The sequence below is a fragment of the Leptodactylus fuscus genome, chromosome 9 (assembly GCF_031893055.1).
Source record: "Leptodactylus fuscus isolate aLepFus1 chromosome 9, aLepFus1.hap2, whole genome shotgun sequence".
Lineage (NCBI taxonomy): Eukaryota > Metazoa > Chordata > Amphibia > Anura > Leptodactylidae > Leptodactylus > Leptodactylus fuscus.
In genome coordinates, this window is record NC_134273.1 from 51,866,030 (window position 1) to 51,888,519 (window position 22,490).

Genomic DNA, 22,490 nt, shown 5'->3' on the forward strand with positions numbered 1-22,490 from the left:
CAGTTTGATATATCTAATAACTGATGGACACAGTAATATTTCAGGATTGAAATGAGGTTTATTGTACTAACAGAAAATGTGCAATATGCATTAAACCAAAATTTGACCGGTGCAAAAGTATGGACACCCTTATCATTTTATTGATTTGAATTCCCCTAACTACTTTTTACTGACTTACTGAAGCACAAAATTGGTTTTGTAACCTCAGTGAGCTTTGAACTTCATAGCCAGATGTATCCAATCATAAGAAAAGGTATTTAAGGTGGCCAATTGCAAGTTGATCTCCTATTTGAATCTCCTCTGAAGAGTGGCATCATGGGCTACTCAAAACAACTCTCAAATGATCTGAAAACAAAGATTGTTCAACATAGTTGTTCAGGGGAAGGATACAAAAAGTTGTCTCAGAGATTTAACCTGTCAGTTTCCACTGTGAGGAACATAGTAAGGAAATGGAAGACCACAGGGACAGTTCTTGTTAAGCCCAGAAGTGGCAGGCCAAGAAAAATATCAGAAAGGCAGAGAAGAAGAATGGTGAGAACAGTCAAGGACAATCCACAGACCACCTCCAAAGAGCTGTAGCATCATCTTGCTGCAGATGGTGTCACTGTGCATCGGTCAACTATACAGCGCACTTTGCACAAATAGAAGCTGTATGGGAGAGTGATGAGAAAGAAGCCGTTTCTGCACGTACGCCACAAATAGAGTTGCCTGAGGTATGAAAAAGCACATTTGGACAAGGCAGCTTCATTTTGGAAACAAAAATTGAGTTGTTTGGTTATAAAAAAAGGCGTTATGCATGGCGTCCAAAAAGAAACAGCATTCCAAGAAAAACACATGCTACCCACTGTAAAATTTGGTGGAGGTTCCATCATGCTTTGGGGCTGTGTGGCCAATGCCGGCATCGGGAATCTTGTTAAAGTTGAGAGTCGCATGGATTCCACTCAGTATCAGCAGATTCTTGAGAATAATGTTCAAGAATCAGTGACGAAGTTGAAGTTACGCCGGGGATGGATATTTCAGCAAGACAATGATCCAAAACACCGCTCCAAATCCTCAGGCATTCATGCAGAGGAACAATTACAATGTTCTGGAATGGCCATCCCAGTCCCCAGACCTGAATATCATTGAACATCTGTGGGATGATTTGAAGCGGGCTGTCCATGCTCGGCGACCATCAAATTTAACTGAACTTGAATTGTTTGTCCAAAATACCTTTATCCAGGATCCAGGAACTGATTAAAAGCTACAGGAAGCGACTAGAGGCTGTTATCTTTGCAAAAGGAGGATCTACTAAATATTAATGTCACTTTTCTGTTGAGGTGCCCATACTTTTGCACCGGTCAAATTTTGGTTTAATGCATATTGCACATTTTCTGTTAGTACAATAAACCTCATTTCAATCCTGAAATATTACTGTGTCCATCAGTTATTAGATATATCAAACTGAAATGGCTGTTATAAACACCAAAATATTTAGAACTAAAAATGATTAAGATTAATAGGGGTGCCCAAATTTTTTCATAGGACTGTATATCCCACAGCGGCCGCTGCAGCCTATATTATGCCCCACAGTGGCACAATAGACTGTGGGGCATAATAGAGGTTGCAGGGGGGCCACTGTGGGGTATAATGGAGGTTACAGGGACCAGACTGGACCCTTCAAGCTCTATTATTATATTTAGGGGTCTTTTCAGACCCCCGAGTATAATAATTGGAGCCCCAGGGGAAATGAGAGAACCTAATAAACAATGTTACTCACCTCTCCGTGGTCAGATGTTAAAGAGGACCTTTTATGGGTTTGGGCAAAGGCAGTTCTATATACCGCTGGAAAGCCGACAGCGCGCGCACTGTTGGCTTTCCAGCGGTATATAGAACTGCCTTTGCCCAAACCCATGAAAGGTCCTCTTTAATCCTAGCAGGCTTACCTATATGGTAATATACTAGACCACGTGATGTCTGGGCATTACCATATAGGCCCGAAGCCTACTAGGATTAACATCGGATCCTGTAGAGGTAAGTAATATTGTTTATTATGTTCCATCACCTCCCCTGGGGCTCCGATTATTATACTCGGGGGTCTGAAAAGACCCCCGAGTATAATAATAGCGGCAGTGGGATCGCGGCCTGGCCCGGGCCTATTCACTGCCGGCTTCTGCGGTCTATAGTACAAGAGGAAGCGGGGGCGGCAGTGATCAGGTCCAGGGAAGTTGATAAATAGGCCGCTGCCTGCTGGAGATACTCCAGCAGGTAGCGGCCTATTATAAAACAAAAAAATGTTGGTACCACATGGTGGCTCAGTGGTTAGCACTGCAGACTTGCATTGCTGGAGTCCTAGTGTTCAAATCCTGCCAAGGGCAAAAAAAAAAAAAAAAAAAACATTTGCAAGGAGTTTGTTTGTTCTCCTTGTGTTTGCATGGATTTCCATCCCATATTCCAAAAAAAGACATACTGATAGGGGGAAAAAAAAGTACATTGTGGGGCTCACAGTCTACATTTAAAAAAATATATGTTATTATACTTACCGATCGCGCTGCTGCTGCTCCCGCTGTCTCCACGATCCTCTTCTCTCGGTAGACGTCAGACGTCTACGTATCAGCGTAGGCGGCGTCATCACACTGCCTACGCTGATACGTAGACGTCTGAACCAGCACACGAAGAGCGGCAGCTCTCCTGTGCTGGTTCAAAGAAAAATAAGGTAAAAAAAAAGTAAGAAAAAAAAAATTGCCTGGGCTGCCGCCCCCATTAAAGGTGCAGCGCTGGGTCCACCCCGCTTCACCCGGCCCTGGATCCGCCCCTGCATGACAACCTATTTTACGCCCTCTATATGAATGTCAGGTTGCTATGACAATCCATAGTTGATGCTTATACATCCTTCTGCTTCATAATGCAATGGAGGACCAGAAGTACAGATAAAAAATCTGACGAAAAAAGGACCTGCGCTTGTCAAATCGGTGAAAACAACTCGACTTTATTGGACAATACAACTCGCCGTTCCTCAGGTGCAAATGGTTCTAAAACAATGAAAAACAACAATAGACTATATATACAAATATTTCATATATCTCAATTGGAAAGTGCAAGCAATAAGCTGAAATTGCGCGAAATAATGCAAAACAATACAATAGTATAGGCAATTATGCTAAAATGGTCAGATGTATGTAAAATAACTTGGTATATTGTGACATTAAAAATTAAAAATAAATCAATAAAATTTTACATTAACAAATATTAAAATTTTGCAGTTGTTGTTGTACTTTTCTCATCAACAGCTCTGAGGTGGAAATACATAACTCAATATAGCTACAGCAGAGGTTGTGATGTCCACCTCACTTGTGACCACTGATTTGATTAGAAACAAGCAATCTGGACACAGACATTAAAGGGGTTGGCCACTTCCAGACCAATATTGACAAATAAATGTACAATTAAAAGATATACAATTTTCCAATATACTTTCTGTATCAATTCCTCACAGTTTTCTAGATCTCTGCTTGCTGTCATTCATTCTGTTACTTCTAGAGGATAAAACTCTGCCCATGGTCATGTGATTTACAGTCCATGGTCATGTGATGAGCACACAGGTGCCGCTCGTTATAGTCACAGCACAATAATCAGACATCTGCCTGGTAATCAACCGTGCACCTGTGTGTACATCACATGACCATGGTCAGACTTTTATCCACTACAGGGGTAGGGAACGTACGGCTCTCCAGCTGTTGCAAAACTACAACTCCCAGCATGCATACTAGCTCTGCTGTTCTGGAAACTCCCATGGAAGTGAATGGAGCATGCTGGGAGTTGTAGTTTCACAGCAGCTGGAGAGCCAAAGGTTCCCTACCCCTGCACTAGAAGGAACAATGAATGACAGCTAGTAGAGATCTAGAACACTGTGAGGAATAGATACAGAAAGTATATTAGAAAATTGTATATCTTTTAATTTTTAATTTGTTTGTCAATATTGATCTGAAAGTGGCCAATCCCTTTAATGACATATATAAATGTAAACAATATTTACATAAATGCAAATTTTGCTTCCCGCCCCGTTTGAATTCTGCGCATGCGCGTTGGTAAGTTCCTTAGAAGAAAAGGCGCCTCGAATTCGGCGTCTATTATGAGCCAAAGCACAGGCGTCCGGCTACACAGGCTACATGCGCAATATCGTCACCCCTAGATGGGTTCTAATGAACACGCGTCAGCTGCGAAGGGTGGTGCGTGCACACAAGCAGTACACAATTACGTAATGAGCTCATGTCAGTGCGCATGCGCCATCTCCAAAAGATCACGTGTGCGCACTCATTGTTGGTGTTACTAAGTGACGCTTGCTGGCAACCCAAAGCCCCGAAAAGCGGCGCACGCATACTGCTGGCAGTCAGAGCATTTTAGCATAATGATGTCTGCCCCGAAAGGCGGCGCATGTCCATGATGGGCAGATTTAAATAGTGTAGAACCGCTCGCATGCTGAGTGGCCACATTAGTGCCGGCAGATGATTAGAGCTTGTTTAAGCAACAGAACCTCCAGCTCATACGGGTCTAAGACATACTGTGAATAAACCATCTCTATACATAAAAAAAAAGACATAAAATTGCGGATTCCACTAAAAACATATAGAAAATAAATTACTATATATAAAAATACATAAATACATAAGACTAAAAGTAGATACAGATATGTGCATATTTAAATGAATCCATATATAAACAACCTGTATGGTGTAAGGAACCCTGCTGCTCTCGTCTCAGAGAGGGATCCTCTGCCAAGTAATCCCACTGCTGCCATAAGAGTTGTGTAACCACAACCCATAAAGGTGAGCCTTATTCTTACCAAACCTGCCTATTCCAATACAATTTTACACTACAGGCTGGTCGGTGTCTTCCTTTTGTCTTTGAGATTCTGGTTCATAATGGTAGTATGTAGTCAGGGCCGGATTTACCATTAGGCTAACTAGGCTTCAGCCTAGGGCCTCAAGATCAAGAGGGGCCTACATTCAAATTGTTAGCAAAATTAAAATTACACTATTCTAAAAACAGTGAAAACTAAAACACAGCCGAAAATAAGGAGAAAATAAGGAGTGGCCCCTGCACACAGTATTATGTCACTTAGTGGCCCCTGCACACAGTATTATGTCCCTTAGTGGCCCCTGCACACAGTATTATGTCCCTTAGTGGCCCCTGCACACAGTATTATGGCCCTCAGTGGCCCCTGCACCCAGTATTATGTCTCATAGTGGCCCCTGCACACAGTATTATCTCCCATAGTGGCCCCTGTACACAGTATTATGTCCCATAGTGGCCCCTGTACACAGTATTATGTCCCATAGTGGCCGCTGCACACAGTATTATCCCCCATAGTGATCCCTGCACACAGTATTATGTCCCTTAGTGGCCCCTGCACATAGTATTATGTCTCATAGTGGCCCCTGCACACAGTATTATGTCCCTTAGTGGCCCCTGCACACAGTATTATGCCCCTTAGTGGCCCCTGCAAACAGTATTATGCCCCATAGTGGTCCCTGCACACAGCATTATGTCCCTTAGTGGCTCTTCACTCTTTTCAGACCCCAGAGTATAATAATCAGAGACCCGGGGGAATAAAAACATAAAAAACGTCTGTTATTTAACTGTTCCCCGGCTCCTACGCTGTCGGCCTCTGCCGTCGGCATTCTTCAATAACGTTGGATGTCGCATGACCCGGGACGCAGGCCGGGGTCATGGGACGTCAGACAACTGGAGATACACTTTGATAAAGGAACTATGCAGTTCTGAAACACGTCGGTGTTTTTTTAGGGGGTTTTCTTGTTTTCCTCTTTTTTTGTTTATTTTTCTCTATATTTCATGTTTTGGTCATTTTTATGAAAATTATTAAAAGTTAAATTTTATTCATACGGAGAGATGCCGGACCACAAAGTTTTTTTCCTGTTTGGATTCGAAGCCTGCCCGAAGCCTGGAGAGGTAAGTAGCACAGTTTTTTATGTTTTTTACCTCTTCCGGGCCTCCGATAATTATACTTGGGGGTCTGCAAATAATAGTCTTTGCAAGGCCCGCGGTGTCACTTACCAATCCCGGCCCAGCCAGGATCGGTAAGTAAATAGGGCCTATTAAGAAAAAAGAAAAAAACGTGGCGGTAGCAGCTGTCACCGGGCCCCCTGATGTCCCGAGCCCTGTGGCAGCTGCTTCCGCGGTGGTTACGCCACTGACTGCGCACTCGGGCACATTTGCACTTTTTTGCACCATTTAATTTTTTTTTTTTTTCTTAAATGTAGATTGTGAGCCCCAGATAGAGCTCACAATGTACATTTTTCCCTATCAGTATGTCTTTGGAATATGGGATGGAAATCCATGCAAACACGGGGAGAACATGCAAGCTCCTTGCAGATGGTTTTCTGTCCTTGGTGGGATTTGAACACCAGGACTCCAGCGCTGCAAGACTGCAGTGCTAACCACTGAGCCACCGTGTGGCCCCCCATTTAATTTATTTATCTATATAATTAATAATAATAATAATAATAATAATAATAATAATAATAAAAAATTATAATAAATAATAATAAATTTTATTTATATAGCACCAACATATTCCGCAGCGCTGTAATTGATTTATTGTATATATATATATTTTATATTAGGCTGGATTTGTATTGATCCTTCATATACACTATATGATGAATTCTCTCCATTTTTACACTTTATTCTTACATGATCTTATTTGCGTCTTATGATTAGTACACTTTTTTATTCCCACTAGTACAATTGGTATATAGGTTTTATCCATCTTTACCCATTTAATTTCTGTCGGTGGATCTGTTATTACTATTTGTCTTGTTGATTGTTCTTTTAACAAAGTTTTAATGGTTTTGTATTAGAGCTTGCACAATAGACTACAACGGTGGCCATGTTTTTGTAGTAGTAAAGATCTCTAGTGATAGAACGGTCCGGGCATGCTCAGTAGCATTTATGTTGGCCATTTTATTTGGATGCTTTCTGGCACTGGCAATACAACTATAGAAATGAAATAGGTAAGTCCTCTATTAATGACTGACGCTATACAAAGTCCTTGTGTCCGGTCAGTCAGTGTCCCCTGATATATATCACAGTAATGATGGATTTTATTATCTCTCATGTAATTTACAAACTTAAAAATGGGAGGTGAAAGGGCCTCATAAGTGGCAGAGCCTAGGGCCTCTTCATCTAAATCCGGGCCTGCATGTGGTGATAGGAATTTCAGCTCTTTTCAGTGAACTGGATCATTTGGCTTTACTGACTGAAAAGAGACGACTCTTTCCGCTCCCAAGAAGGTGGTTTTTATGCCTTTTACTTTTATTAGGGCTAGTTCACACGGGGACATGGACGCTGATTTTGACAGCGGATTTCGCGGCTAAATCAGCGTCCATACAATGTATCCCTATGTGAACTGCTCGCTTTTTTTTTTCTGCTAGCTCGCTAGCAGAAAAAGAAGCGACATGACCTATCTTTCGGGCGGAAGCCGCTCGCGGTGAGCCGCGGCTTCCGCCCAGCCGCAGCGCCCTCCATGTCGGCTCATTCATTTGAGCCGACAGCGGAGGTGAACGCCGCGACCGCGATGGTCGCGGCGGGAGCAGTTCACATAGTGTGGACATTGTATGGACGCTGATTTGGCCGCAAAACCTGCTGTCAAAATCAGCGTCCATGTCCCCGTGTGAACTAGCCCTTATAGTAACCTTCTCTTTGGAATAACTGTGTTTACTGAGACTTGTATATGTGAGAACATGGCTTATTGTTGGTGTGACATAGTATACCTTTAAACTAGACAAGGTATTCCATTGCATTCAACTTTTATTGTTTTGGATATTGCTTTATGTGATTACATTAACCCCTTCCCGCCAATGGCATTTTTTGATTTTCGTTTTTTGTTTTTGACTCCCCTCCTTCTAAACCCCATAACTTTTTTATTTCTCCGCTCCCAGAGCCATATGAGGTCTTAATTTTTGCGGGACAAATTTTTCTTCATGATGCCACCATTAATTATTCTATATAATGTACTGGGAAGCTGGAAAAAAATTCAGAGTGGGGTAGATTTGAAGAAAAAATGTATTTCTGCGACTTTCTTACAGGCTTTGGTTTTACGGTGTTCACTGTGCAGCCAAAATGACATGTCCCCTATATTCTGTGTTTTGGTACGGTTCCAGGGATACCAAATTTATATGGTTTTATTTACATTTTGACCCCTTAAAAAAAATCCAAAACCGTGTTAAAATTTTTTTTTTCTAAAAGTCACCATATTCCGACAGCCGTAACTTTTTTATACGTCAGTGTACAGGGATGCATAGGGCGTCTTTTTTGCGGGGCTGGGTGTACTTTTTAGTTCTACCATTTTCGGGAAATGTTATTGCTTTGATCACTTTTTATTCAAATTTTTATCAGAATCAAAACAGTGAAAAAATGGCAGTTTGGCACTTTTGACTATTTTTCCCTCTACGGCGTTTACCGAACAGGAAAAATATTTTTATAGATTTGTAGAGCGGGCGATTTCGGACACGGGGATACCTAACATGTATGTGTTTCACAGTTTTTAACTACTTTTATATGTGTTCTAGGGAAAGGGGGGTGATTTGAATTTTTAATACTTTTTATATTTTTTTAAATATTTTTTTAACTTTTTTTTTTGCATTTATTAGACCCCCTAGGGGTGTTGAACCCCAGGGGGTCTGATCACTAATGCAATGTATTACAATGCTAATGCATTGCAAAAAATCATCCTTTCTTTTGCAGGCTGCATAGACCAGCCTGCAAAAGAGAGAATTTGCAGACAAGCCTGGGAGCCTTGTAAAGGCTCCCAGATGTCATGCCAACGTGCATGCTCCAGGAGCCGGCAATCACTGGCAAAATGGCGGCGCCCATGCGCTGCCGGGAAAATGTTACAGGGGTTACCTGTAGCAGCATTGTCCTGGAAAATGATCTTCAGAGGTCTTGACTGTTGTATAATCGCAGATGTAATATTGATGGCCTATCCTAAGGACAGGCCATCAATAGCGATACCATGACTAAATACTGTCACGTCACCCGCTGACCGCTACAAAAAGACTAAATACTGTCACGTCACCCGCTGACCGCTATAAAAGGACTAAATACTGTACGCCACCTGCTGACTGCTATACCTTGACTAAATACTGTCTTTCCACCTGCTGACCACTATACCAGGACTAAATACTGTCTTGCCACCCACTTACCGCTATATCAGGACTATATACTGTCACGTCAACCGCTGACCGCTATTCCAGGACTAAATACTGTCACATTACCCGCTATACCAGGACTAAATAGAGTCATGTCACCCACTGACTGCTATACCAGAACTAAATAATGTCACGTCAGTTGATGACCGCTATACCAGGACTAAAGACTGTCACACCACCTGCTATACCAGGACTAAATACTGTCCCTCTACCTGCTGACCGCTATACCAGACTAAATACTGTCACGCCTCCTGCTGACTGCTATACCAGGACTAAATACTGTCACACCACCTGCTGACCGCCATATCAGGACTAAATACTGTCATGTCACCCACTGACTGCTATACAAGGACTAAATACTGTCACGTCGCCTGCTGACCGCTATACAAGGACTAAATACTGTCACGACAGCCACTGACCACTATACCAGGACTAAATACCGTCACATCCGCCGCTGACCGCTATACCAGGACTAAATACTGTCACGCCACCTGCTGACTGCTATACTAGGACTAAAGATTGTCATGTCATCCAGTGACCACTATACCAGGATTAAGTACTGTCACGTCAGCTACTGACTGCTATACAAGAACTACATTCCCCTCATAGTATAACCCCAAAATAGCTGTTTTTACTGTAGAATGTTCCCATTGCAGCGCCAAACACTTCATGACTATTATTCCCCATATGGAGAACACAACTAGCCTTCTTTTACTTGCAGATGTTCCTAAGAGCCATGTACTACTCACTTGTGAGTGCTGGCACCTTCGAATACACCGCACCTCTGTGAGTTCGTGGCAGGACAATGGTCCTGGACAACCAGAAAACTGATGCAGTTGAAGTGCATTTAAAGAGAACCTTTCATGTCCTCAGAGATGGGCGTTATTAAATACTGCTAGAAAGCCAACTGAATTCAGTGCACTGTCGGCATTTTCAGTATTTGTCATGGCGTTGGAGATATCGGTACTATTAGTTTTAGCATAGACATCTCTCCACTGTCGGAAAGGTGGGGAGCTTTAGGGATGATGCTGAGCTGTAAGACCGGCACCAATAGCTCTTCACTGGGGGCACAGAACGGGAAAGCCGACAGTGCGCTGAATTCCTCACACTGTCGGCTTTCCAGCGGTATATAACACTGCATGTGCCCCAAGTAATGAAAGGTCCTCTTTAAGGATTAGGCGCAACTGCGAGATGCAGCTGAAAAACACTGTGGAAAAAAATAGCAGTGAATCTCAATTTATTTTTTCCACAGTGTTTTTGTCCCCAGCAGTTTTTGTCCCCAGCACCCCATTGTCCCTGCCTGTGTCTGCTCGGTCTCATGGCCTCATTTCTGGAAATCCTGTACCTAAATAGTCTCAGCGATCATATGAGGTGCAGGATTGCCAGCAAGGAGGCGCCGGCACGAGACTAAATGGACACTGGCGGCAGTGGAGTACCAAGGACAGGTGAAGGCACTTTTTTATTTTTTTATTTTTATTTTTTTACACCTCCCGCCCAGCACATGGGTTGCTACAATTCCTGGACAAATCTTTAATTTATCCTTCTTTATAATATTGATGGTCTGTCCTTAGGATAGGCCATCAATATTAAATCTGTGATGATGCAACAGCCAGGACCTCTGCAGATCAGCCCTTCCAGGACAGCATGGCTACAGGTAATGGTAACATTTCTAGGAGCCATGCTTTCCATACAGTATGTAGCAGTAGGTTTAGGTAGTGCATTGTTGCACATCATATGGCGGCTGAGCAGCATGGCTCCCTACATGTTATTACCTTTAGCCGCTCTGTCTTGGTATCGCTGGTCTGCAGGGGTCCTGATGGTGGGCCCCTAGAAACAATTCCACTTGTGGGCCCTAGACACCCCAGTCCAACATTGTGTGTGTGTGTGTGTCTGTCAGTAACCTAGGGACAGAGATGGAAGGAGAACATGAAACTGGGGGCAGATGGAGGGGGGGAACATGAAACTGGGGGCAGATGGAGGGGGGGGACATGAAACTGGGGGCAGATGGAGGGGGGGGACATGAAACTGGGGGCAGATGGAGGGGGGGAACATGAAACTGGGGGCAGATGGAGGGGGGGAACATGAAACTGGGGGCAGATGGAGGGGGGGGAACATGAAACTGGGGGCAGATGGAGGGGGGGGAACATGAAACTGGGGGCAGATGGAGGGGGGGAACATGAAACTGGGGGCAGATGGAGGGGGGGAACATGAAACTGGGGGCAGATGGAGGGGGGGGAACATGAAACTGGGGGCAGATGGAGGGGGGGAACATGAAACTGGGGGCAGATGGAGGGGGGGAACATGAAACTGGGGGCAGATGGAGGGGGGGGAACATGAAACTGGGGGCAGATGGAGGGGGGGGAACATGAAACTGGGGGCAGATGGAGGGGGGGAACATGAAACTGGGGGCAGATGGAGGGGGGGAACATGAAACTGGGGGCAGATGGAGGGGGGGAACATGAAACTGGGGGCAGATGGAGGGGGGGAACATGAAAGGGGGCAGATGGAGGGGGGGAACATGAAACTGGGGGCAGATGGAGGGGGGGAACATGAAACTGGGGGCAGATGGAGGGGGGGAACATGAAACTGGGGGCAGATGGAGGGGGGGAACATGAAACTGGGGGCAGATGGAGGGGGGGAACATGAAACTGGGGGCAGATGGAGGGGGGGAACATGAAACTGGGGGCAGATGGAGGGGGGGAACATGAAACTGGGGGCAGATGGAGGGGGGGAACATGAAACTGGGGGCAGATGGAGGGGGGGAACATGAAACTGGGGGCAGATGGAGGGGGGGAACATGAAACTGGGGGCAGATGGAGGGGGGGGAACATGAAACTGGGGGCAGATGGAGGGGGGGAACATGAAACTGGGGGCAGATGGAGGGGGGGAACATGAAACTGGGGGCAGATGGAGGGGGGGAACATGAAACTGGGGGCAGATGGAGGGGGGGAACATGAAACTGGGGGCAGATGGAGGGGGGGAACATGAAACTGGGGGCAGATGGAGGGGGGGAACATGAAACTGGGGGCAGATGGAGGGGGGGAACATGAAACTGGGGGCAGATGGAGGGGGGGAACATGAAACTGGGGGCAGATGGAGGGGGGGAACATGAAACTGGGGGCAGATGGAGGGGGGGAACATGAAACTGGGGGCAGATGGAGGGGGGGGAACATGAAACTGGGGGCAGATGGAGGGGGGGAACATGAAACTGGGGGCAGATGGAGGGGGGGAACATGAAACTGGGGGCAGATGGAGGGGGGGAACATGAAACTGGGGGCAGATGGAGGGGGGGAACATGAAACTGGGGGCAGATGGAGGGGGGGAACATGAAACTGGGGGCAGATGGAGGGGGGGAACATGAAACTGGGGGCAGATGGAGGGGGGGAACATGAAACTGGGGGCAGATGGAGGGGGGGAACATGAAACTGGGGGCAGATGGAGGGGGGGAACATGAAACTGGGGGCAGATGGAGGGGGGGAACATGAAACTGGGGGCAGATGGAGGGGGGGAACATGAAACTGGGGGCAGATGGAGGGGGGGAACATGAAACTGGGGGCAGATGGAGGGGGGGAACATGAAACTGGGGGCAGATGGAGGGGGGGAACATGAAACTGGGGGCAGATGGAGGGGGGGGAACATGAAACTGGGGGCAGATGGAGGGGGGGAACATGAAACTGGGGGCAGATGGAGGGGGGGAACATGAAACTGGGGGCAGATGGAGGGGGGGGAACATGAAACTGGGGGCAGATGGAGGGGTGGGAACATGAAACTGGGGGCAGATGGAGGGGGGGAACATGAAACTGGGGGCAGATGGAGGGGGGGAACATGAAACTGGGGGCAGATGGAGGGGGGGAACATGAAACTGGGGGCAGATGGAGGGGGGGAACATGAAACTGGGGGCAGATGGAGGGGGGGAACATGAAACTGGGGGCAGATGGAGGGGGGGAACATGAAACTGGGGGCAGATGGAGGGGGGGAACATGAAACTGGGGGCAGATGGAGGGGGGGAACATGAAACTGGGGGCAGATGGAGGGGGGGAACATGAAACTGGGGGCAGATGGAGGGGGGGAACATGAAACTGGGGGCAGATGGAGGGGGGGAACATGAAACTGGGGGCAGATGGAGGGGGGGAACATGAAACTGGGGGCAGATGGAGGGGGGGAACATGAAACTGGGGGCAGATGGAGGGGGGGAACATGAAACTGGGGGCAGATGGAGGGGGGGAACATGAAACTGGGGGCAGATGGAGGGGGGGAACATGAAACTGGGGGCAGATGGAGGGGGGGAACATGAAACTGGGGGCAGATGGAGGGGGGGAACATGAAACTGGGGGCAGATGGAGGGGGGGAACATGAAACTGGGGGCAGATGGAGGGGGGGAACATGAAACTGGGGGCAGATGGAGGGGGGGAACATGAAACTGGGGGCAGATGGAGGGGGGGGAACATGAAACTGGGGGCAGATGGAGGGGGGGGAACATGAAACTGGGGGCAGATGGAGGGGGGGAACATGAAACTGGGGGCAGATGGAGGGGGGGAACATGAAACTGGGGGCAGATGGAGGGGGGGAACATGAAACTGGGGGCAGATGGAGGGGGGGAACATGAAACTGGGGGCAGATGGAGGGGGGGAACATGAAACTGGGGGCAGATGGAGGGGGGGAACATGAAACTGGGGGCAGATGGAGGGGGGGGAACATGAAACTGGGGGCAGATGGAGGGGGGGAACATGAAACTGGGGGCAGATGGAGGGGGGGAACATGAAACTGGGGGCAGATGGAGGGGGGGAACATGAAACTGGGGGCAGATGGAGGGGGGGGAACATGAAACTGGGGGCAGATGGAGGGGGGGGAACATGAAACTGGGGGCAGATGGAGGGGGGGAACATGAAACTGGGGGCAGATGGAGGGGGGGAACATGAAACTGGGGGCAGATGGAGGGGGGGAACATGAAACTGGGGGCAGATGGAGGGGGGGAACATGAAACTGGGGGCAGATGGAGGGGGGGGAACATGAAACTGGGGGCAGATGGAGGGGGGGAACATGAAACTGGGGGCAGATGGAGGGGGGGAACATGAAACTGGGGGCAGATGGAGGGGGGGAACATGAAACTGGGGGCAGATGGAGGGGGGGAACATGAAACTGGGGGCAGATGGAGGGGGGGAACATGAAACTGGGGGCAGATGGAGGGGGGGGAACATGAAACTGGGGGCAGATGGAGGGGGGGAACATGAAACTGGGGGCAGATGGAGGGGGGGAACATGAAACTGGGGGCAGATGGAGGGGGGGAACATGAAACTGGGGGCAGATGGAGGGGGGGAACATGAAACTGGGGGCAGATGGAGGGGGGGAACATGAAACTGGGGGCAGATGGAGGGGGGGAACATGAAACTGGGGGCAGATGGAGGGGGGGAACATGAAACTGGGGGCAGATGGAGGGGGGGGAACATGAAACTGGGGGCAGATGGAGGGGGGGGAACATGAAACTGGGGGCAGATGGAGGGGGGGAACATGAAACTGGGGGCAGATGGAGGGGGGGAACATGAAACTGGGGGCAGATGGAGGGGGGGAACATGAAACTGGGGGCAGATGGAGGGGGGGAACATGAAACTGGGGGCAGATGGAGGGGGGGAACATGAAACTGGGGGCAGATGGAGGGGGGGAACATGAAACTGGGGGCAGATGGAGGGGGGGAACATGAAACTGGGGGCAGATGGAGGGGGGGAACATGAAACTGGGGGCAGATGGAGGGGGGGAACATGAAACTGGGGGCAGATGGAGGGGGGGAACATGAAACTGGGGGCAGATGGAGGGGGGGAACATGAAACTGGGGGCAGATGGAGGGGGGGAACATGAAACTGGGGGCAGATGGAGGGGGGGAACATGAAACTGGGGGCAGATGGAGGGGGGGAACATGAAACTGGGGGCAGATGGAGGGGGGGAACATGAAACTGGGGGCAGATGGAGGGGGGGAACATGAAACTGGGGGCAGATGGAGGGGGGGAACATGAAACTGGGGGCAGATGGAGGGGGGGGAACATGAAACTGGGGGCAGATGGAGGGGGGGAACATGAAACTGGGGGCAGATGGAGGGGGGGAACATGAAACTGGGGGCAGATGGAGGGGGGGGAACATGAAACTGGGGGCAGATGGAGGGGGGGAACATGAAACTGGGGGCAGATGGAGGGGGGGAACATGAAACTGGGGGCAGATGGAGGGGGGGAACATGAAACTGGGGGCAGATGGAGGGGGGGAACATGAAACTGGGGGCAGATGGAGGGGGGGAACATGAAACTGGGGGCAGATGGAGGGGGGGAACATGAAACTGGGGGCAGATGGAGGGGGGGAACATGAAACTGGGGGCAGATGGAGGGGGGGAACATGAAACTGGGGGCAGATGGAGGGGGGGGAACATGAAACTGGGGGCAGATGGAGGGGGGGGAACATGAAACTGGGGGCAGATGGAGGGGGGGAACATGAAACTGGGGGCAGATGGAGGGGGGGAACATGAAACTGGGGGCAGATGGAGGGGGGGAACATGAAACTGGGGGCAGATGGAGGGGGGGAACATGAAACTGGGGGCAGATGGAGGGGGGGGAACATGAAACTGGGGGCAGATGGAGGGGGGGAACATGAAACTGGGGGCAGATGGAGGGGGGGAACATGAAACTGGGGGCAGATGGAGGGGGGGGAACATGAAACTGGGGGCAGATGGAGGGGGGGAACATGAAACTGGGGGCAGATGGAGGGGGGGAACATGAAACTGGGGGCAGATGGAGGGGGGGAACATGAAACTGGGGGCAGATGGAGGGGGGGAACATGAAACTGGGGGCAGATGGAGGGGGGGGAACATGAAACTGGGGGCAGATGGAGGGGGGGAACATGAAACTGGGGGCAGATGGAGGGGGGGAACATGAAACTGGGGGCAGATGGAGGGGGGGAACATGAAACTGGGGGCAGATGGAGGGGGGGAACATGAAACTGGGGGCAGATGGAGGGGGGGGAACATGAAACTGGGGGCAGATGGAGGGGGGGAACATGAAACTGGGGGCAGATGGAGGGGGGGAACATGAAACTGGGGGCAGATGGAGGGGGGGAACATGAAACTGGGGGCAGATGGAGGGGGGGAACATGAAACTGGGGGCAGATGGAGGGGGGGAACATGAAACTGGGGGCAGATGGAGGGGGGGAACATGAAACTGGGGGCAGATGGAGGGGGGGGAACATGAAACTGGGGGCAGATGGAGGGGGGGAACATGAAACTGGGGGCAGATGGAGGGGGGGAACATGAAACTGGGGGCAGATGGAGGGGGGGAACATGAAACTGGGGGCAGATGGAGGGGGGGAACATGAAACTGGGGGCAGATGGAGGGGGGGAACATGAAACTGGGGGCAGATGGAGGGGGGGAACATGAAACTGGGGGCAGATGGAGGGGGGGAACATGAAACTGGGGGCAGATGGAGGGGGGGGAACATGAAACTGGGGGCAGATGGAGGGGGGGAACATGAAACTGGGGGCAGATGGAGGGGGGGAACATGAAACTGGGGGCAGATGGAGGGGGGGGAACATGAAACTGGGGGCAGATGGAGGGGGGGGAACATGAAACTGGGGGCAGATGGAGGGGGGGGAACATGAAACTGGGGGCAGATGGAGGGGGGGGAACATGAAACTGGGGGCAGATGGAGGGGGGGAACATGAAACTGGGGGCAGATGGAGGGGGGGAACATGAAACTGGGGGCAGATGGAGGGGGGGAACATGAAACTGGGGGCAGATGGAGGGGGGGAACATGAAACTGGGGGCAGATGGAGGGGGGGAACATGAAACTGGGGGCAGATGGAGGGGGGGAACATGAAACTGGGGGCAGATGGAGGGGGGGAACATGAAACTGGGGGCAGATGGAGGGGGGGAACATGAAACTGGGGGCAGATGGAGGGGGGGAACATGAAACTGGGGGCAGATGGAGGGGGGGAACATGAAACTGGGGGCAGATGGAGGGGGGGAACATGAAACTGGGGGCAGATGGAGGGGGGGGAACATGAAACTGGGGGCAGATGGAGGGGGGGGAACATGAAACTGGGGGCAGATGGAGGGGGGGAACATGAAACTGGGGGCAGATGGAGGGGGGGAACATGAAACTGGGGGCAGATGGAGGGGGGGAACATGAAACTGGGGGCAGATGGAGGGGGGGAACATGAAACTGGGGGCAGATGGAGGGGGGGGAACATGAAACTGGGGGCAGATGGAGGGGGGGAACATGAAACTGGGGGCAGATGGAGGGGGGGAACATGAAACTGGGGGCAGATGGAGGGGGGGAACATGAAACTGGGGGCAGATGGAGGGGGGGAACATGAAACTGGGGGCAGATGGAGGGGGGGAACATGAAACTGGGGGCAGATGGAGGGGGGGGAACATGAAACTGGGGGCAGATGGAGGGGGGGAACATGAAACTGGGGGCAGATGGAGGGGGGGGAACATGAAACTGGGGGCAGATGGAGGGGGGGAACATGAAACTGGGGGCAGATGGAGGGGGGGAACATGAAACTGGGGGCAGATGGAGGGGGGGAACATGAAACTGGGGGCAGATGGAGGGGGGGGAACATGAAACTGGGGGCAGATGGAGGGGGGGAACATGAAACTGGGGGCAGATGGAGGGGGGGGAACATGAAACTGGGGGCAGATGGAGGGGGGGAACATGAAACTGGGGGCAGATGGAGGGGGGGGAACATGAAACTGGGGGCAGATGGAGGGGGGGAACATGAAACTGGGGGCAGATGGAGGGGGGGAACATGAAACTGGGGGCAGATGGAGGGGGGGAACATGAAACTGGGGGCAGATGGAGGGGGGGGAACATGAAACTGGGGGCAGATGGAGGGGGGGAACATGAAACTGGGGGCAGATGGAGGGGGGGGAACATGAAACTGGGGGCAGATGGAGGGGGGGGAACATGAAACTGGGGGCAGATGGAGGGGGGGGAACATGAAACTGGGGGCAGATGGAGGGGGGGAACATGAAACTGGGGGCAGATGGAGGGGGGGGAACATGAAACTGGGGGCAGATGGAGGGGGGGAACATGAAACTGGGGGCAGATGGAGGGGGGGAACATGAAACTGGGGGCAGATGGAGGGGGGGGAACATGAAACTGGGGGCAGATGGAGGGGGGGAACATGAAACTGGGGGCAGATGGAGGGGGGGGAACATGAAACTGGGGGCAGATGGAGGGGGGGGAACATGAAACTGGGGGCAGATGGAGGGGGGGAACATGAAACTGGGGGCAGATGGAGGGGGGGAACATGAAACTGGGGGCAGATGGAGGGGGGGAACATGAAACTGGGGGCAGATGGAGGGGGGGAACATGAAACTGGGGGCAGATGGAGGGGGGGAACATGAAACTGGGGGCAGATGGAGGGGGGGAACATGAAACTGGGGGCAGATGGAGGGGGGGGAACATGAAACTGGGGGCAGATGGAGGGGGGGAACATGAAACTGGGGGCAGATGGAGGGGGGGGAACATGAAACTGGGGGCAGATGGAGGGGGGGAACATGAAACTGGGGGCAGATGGAGGGGGGGAACATGAAACTGGGGGCAGATGGAGGGGGGGAACATGAAACTGGGGGCAGATGGAGGGGGGGAACATGAAACTGGGGGCAGATGGAGGGGGGGAACATGAAACTGGGGGCAGATGGAGGGGGGGAACATGAAACTGGGGGCAGATGGAGGGGGGGAACATGAAACTGGGGGCAGATGGAGGGGGGGAACATGAAACTGGGGGCAGATGGAGGGGGGGAACATGAAACTGGGGGCAGATGGAGGGGGGGAACATGAAACTGGGGGCAGATGGAGGGGGGGAACATGAAACTGGGGGCAGATGGAGGGGGGGAACATGAAACTGGGGGCAGATGGAGGGGGGGGAACATGAAACTGGGGGCAGATGGAGGGGGGGGAACATGAAACTGGGGGCAGATGGAGGGGGGGAACATGAAACTGGGGGCAGATGGAGGGGGGGAACATGAAACTGGGGGCAGATGGAGGGGGGGAACATGAAACTGGGGGCAGATGGAGGGGGGGGAACATGAAACTGGGGGCAGATGGAGGGGGGGAACATGAAACTGGGGGCAGATGGAGGGGGGGAACATGAAACTGGGGGCAGATGGAGGGGGGGAACATGAAACTGGGGGCAGATGGAGGGGGGGAACATGAAACTGGGGGCAGATGGAGGGGGGGAACATGAAACTGGGGGCAGATGGAGGGGGGGAACATGAAACTGGGGGCAGATGGAGGGGGGGAACATGAAACTGGGGGCAGATGGAGGGGGGGAACATGAAACTGGGGGCAGATGGAGGGGGGGAACATGAAACTGGGGGCAGATGGAGGGGGGGAACATGAAACTGGGGGCAGATGGAGGGGGGGGAACATGAAACTGGGGGCAGATGGAGGGGGGGAACATGAAACTGGGGGCAGATGGAGGGGGGGAACATGAAACTGGGGGCAGATGGAGGGGGGGAACATGAAACTGGGGGCAGATGGAGGGGGGGGAACATGAAACTGGGGGCAGATGGAGGGGGGGAACATGAAACTGGGGGCAGATGGAGGGGGGGAACATGAAACTGGGGGCAGATGGAGGGGGGGAACATGAAACTGGGGGCAGATGGAGGGGGGGAACATGAAACTGGGGGCAGATGGAGGGGGGGAACATGAAACTGGGGGCAGATGGAGGGGGGGGAACATGAAACTGGGGGCAGATGGAGGGGGGGGAACATGAAACTGGGGGCAGATGGAGGGGGGGGGGACATGAAACTGGGGGCAGATGGAGGGGGGGGGACATGAAACTGGGGGCAGATGGAGAGGGGGGGACATGAAACTGGGGGCAGATGGAGAGGGGGGGGACATGAAACTGGGGGCAGATGGAGAGGGGGGGGACATGAAACTGGGGGCAGATGGAGAGGGGGGGACATGAAACTGGGGGCAGATGGTGAGGGGGGGGACATGAAACTGGGGGCAGATGGTGAGGGGGGGACATGAAACTGGGGGCAGATGGAGGGGGGGGGGACATGAAACTGGGGGCAGATGGAGGGGGGGGGACATGAAACTGGGGGCAGATGGAGGGGGGGGACATGAAACGGGGCAGATGGAGGGGGGGACATGAAACTGGGGGCAGATGGAGGGGGGGACATGAAACTGGGGGCAGATGGAGGGGGGGACATGAAACTGGGGGCAGATGGAGGGGGGGACATGAAACTGGGGGCAGATGAAGGAGGATATGAAACTGTGGGAGAAATGGAGGGGGGCATAGATGAATGGGGGCACTTAAACTGGGGGGAGATTAAACTGTGGACAACTGGAGGGGGGCATTAAACCGTGGAGGTAGTTGGAGGGGGACCTGTCTGCCTCTAGTTGCCCCGAGTTTAATGTTACCCTCCAGCTACCCCTATGGTTTTATGTCCCCCTCTAGTTGCCCCCAGTTTAATGTCCTGCTCTAGCTGCCATTAATTTATTGTTCCCCTCCAACTACCCCCACTGCTAACGTCCCCATCTAGTTGCCCCCAGTTTCATGTCCCGTCTAGTTTCCACCAGTTTAAACTGGGGCACCAGGAGAGTGACTTAATACTGTGGGGCAGTTAGAGGAAAACATTATAATGTGGGGACATATAATGTACGGGTGACTGTAGGTGGATTATACTGTGTGGGTACATGAAAAATGAATGAGAATGGGCGGGGTCAACATAAAAGTGGGTGGAGCTATATTTGCTGCGCCACACATTTTATCCCTCTTTCTGTTCTTCAAAAGTTGGGAGGTATGTATACCATATATACTCACAGATATACATTCATATGTACTCACAAATAGTCAAATATATACTTAATTACATGAATGTATGAATACTATATATACTCACATATATACATACACTCACACATATACATTACTAGCAGGAGGTTTTCACAGTACAAAGTGGTTATCACTCATGTCCTACTTTTTGAAAATTTTCACTGAAAAGGTTGATAAGACCTCAGAATAGGACTAAAAAGATAAAATATAACTTTTATTTTGCTATGCTGTTAAAATTTTTTACAGCACAAACAACACACACCCAATTGTGAGAATTATAAACTTAGTGCTCGGGAGACTGTTAGAAACAATGTGTCTTATCCATATCAAGCTAACTCCCTAACACTTTCTACTGGTATTACATCTAAAAGATGGGTCTAAAAGAACGCATGTTTACGGTAGCTTGCTGGAGTGTGTCTGAACCTGGACCGAGCCAGCAATTTACTTTCCTCCCCTGGTTGGCGTGGCACTTAGCCGGCACTCCAGAAGGCTGGGGAATGCTATGCTGAGCTTAATGGTGGAGTCCTATTCAGTACTTTCACTAAGAGTAATACCGGTAGAAAGTGTTAGGGAGTTAGCTTGATATGGATAAGACACATTGTTTCTGACAGTCTCCCGAGCACTAAGTTTATAATTCTCACAATTGGGTGTGTGTTGTTTGTGCTTTAAAAATTTTTAACAGCATAGCAAAATAAAAGTTATATTTTATCTTTTTAGTCCTATTCTGAGGTCTTATCAACCTTTTCAGTGAAAATTACTAGCAGGAGGACCCCACTTCGCACGGGTATATTTAATTTTTTGTTTGTGTTGTGGCCCCATAAGAATTGTCCAATTTTGCACTGGTGTATTTTGTATACTGTTTGTGTGTGTCCATAAGCGTCATGTGATCATGTGTATCTCATTTTGAATATCAGTGAAAAATCTGCGATCGGTTGTTATGGAGACCTGGAGTAAAGCTTTGTGTATGTGACCTTGTGTAACAGTATCATTCACAGCTCTCTGCCCCTTTAAGGCTGACATAAAGTAGTGAAGAAAAATGGCTGTGTTGCTATGGAAACTTGGAGTAAAACTCTAATATGTGGTACTCTGTTAAGAGCCATGTATCTAATCCTCTGGCGTGCGGTACTGTGTGCTGACGCACGTGTCTGTTCCACTGGCATGTGGTACTGTGTGGAGTGGTGTATAGCTAATCCTCTAGCGTGTGGTACTGTGTGCAGTGGCACGTATCTAATCCTCCATTGTGTGGTATTGTGTGCACTGGTGCATATCTAATCCTCTGGCGAGTGGTATTGTGTGCAGTGGCGCATATCTAATCTTCAGGTGTGTGGATTTGTGTGAAGACGTGTGTATCTAATCGTCTGGCACTTGGTACTGTGTGCATACACACGTATCTAATCCTCCGGCTTGTGGTACTGTGTGCAGACATGTGTATTTAATTCTCCAGCGTGTGGTAC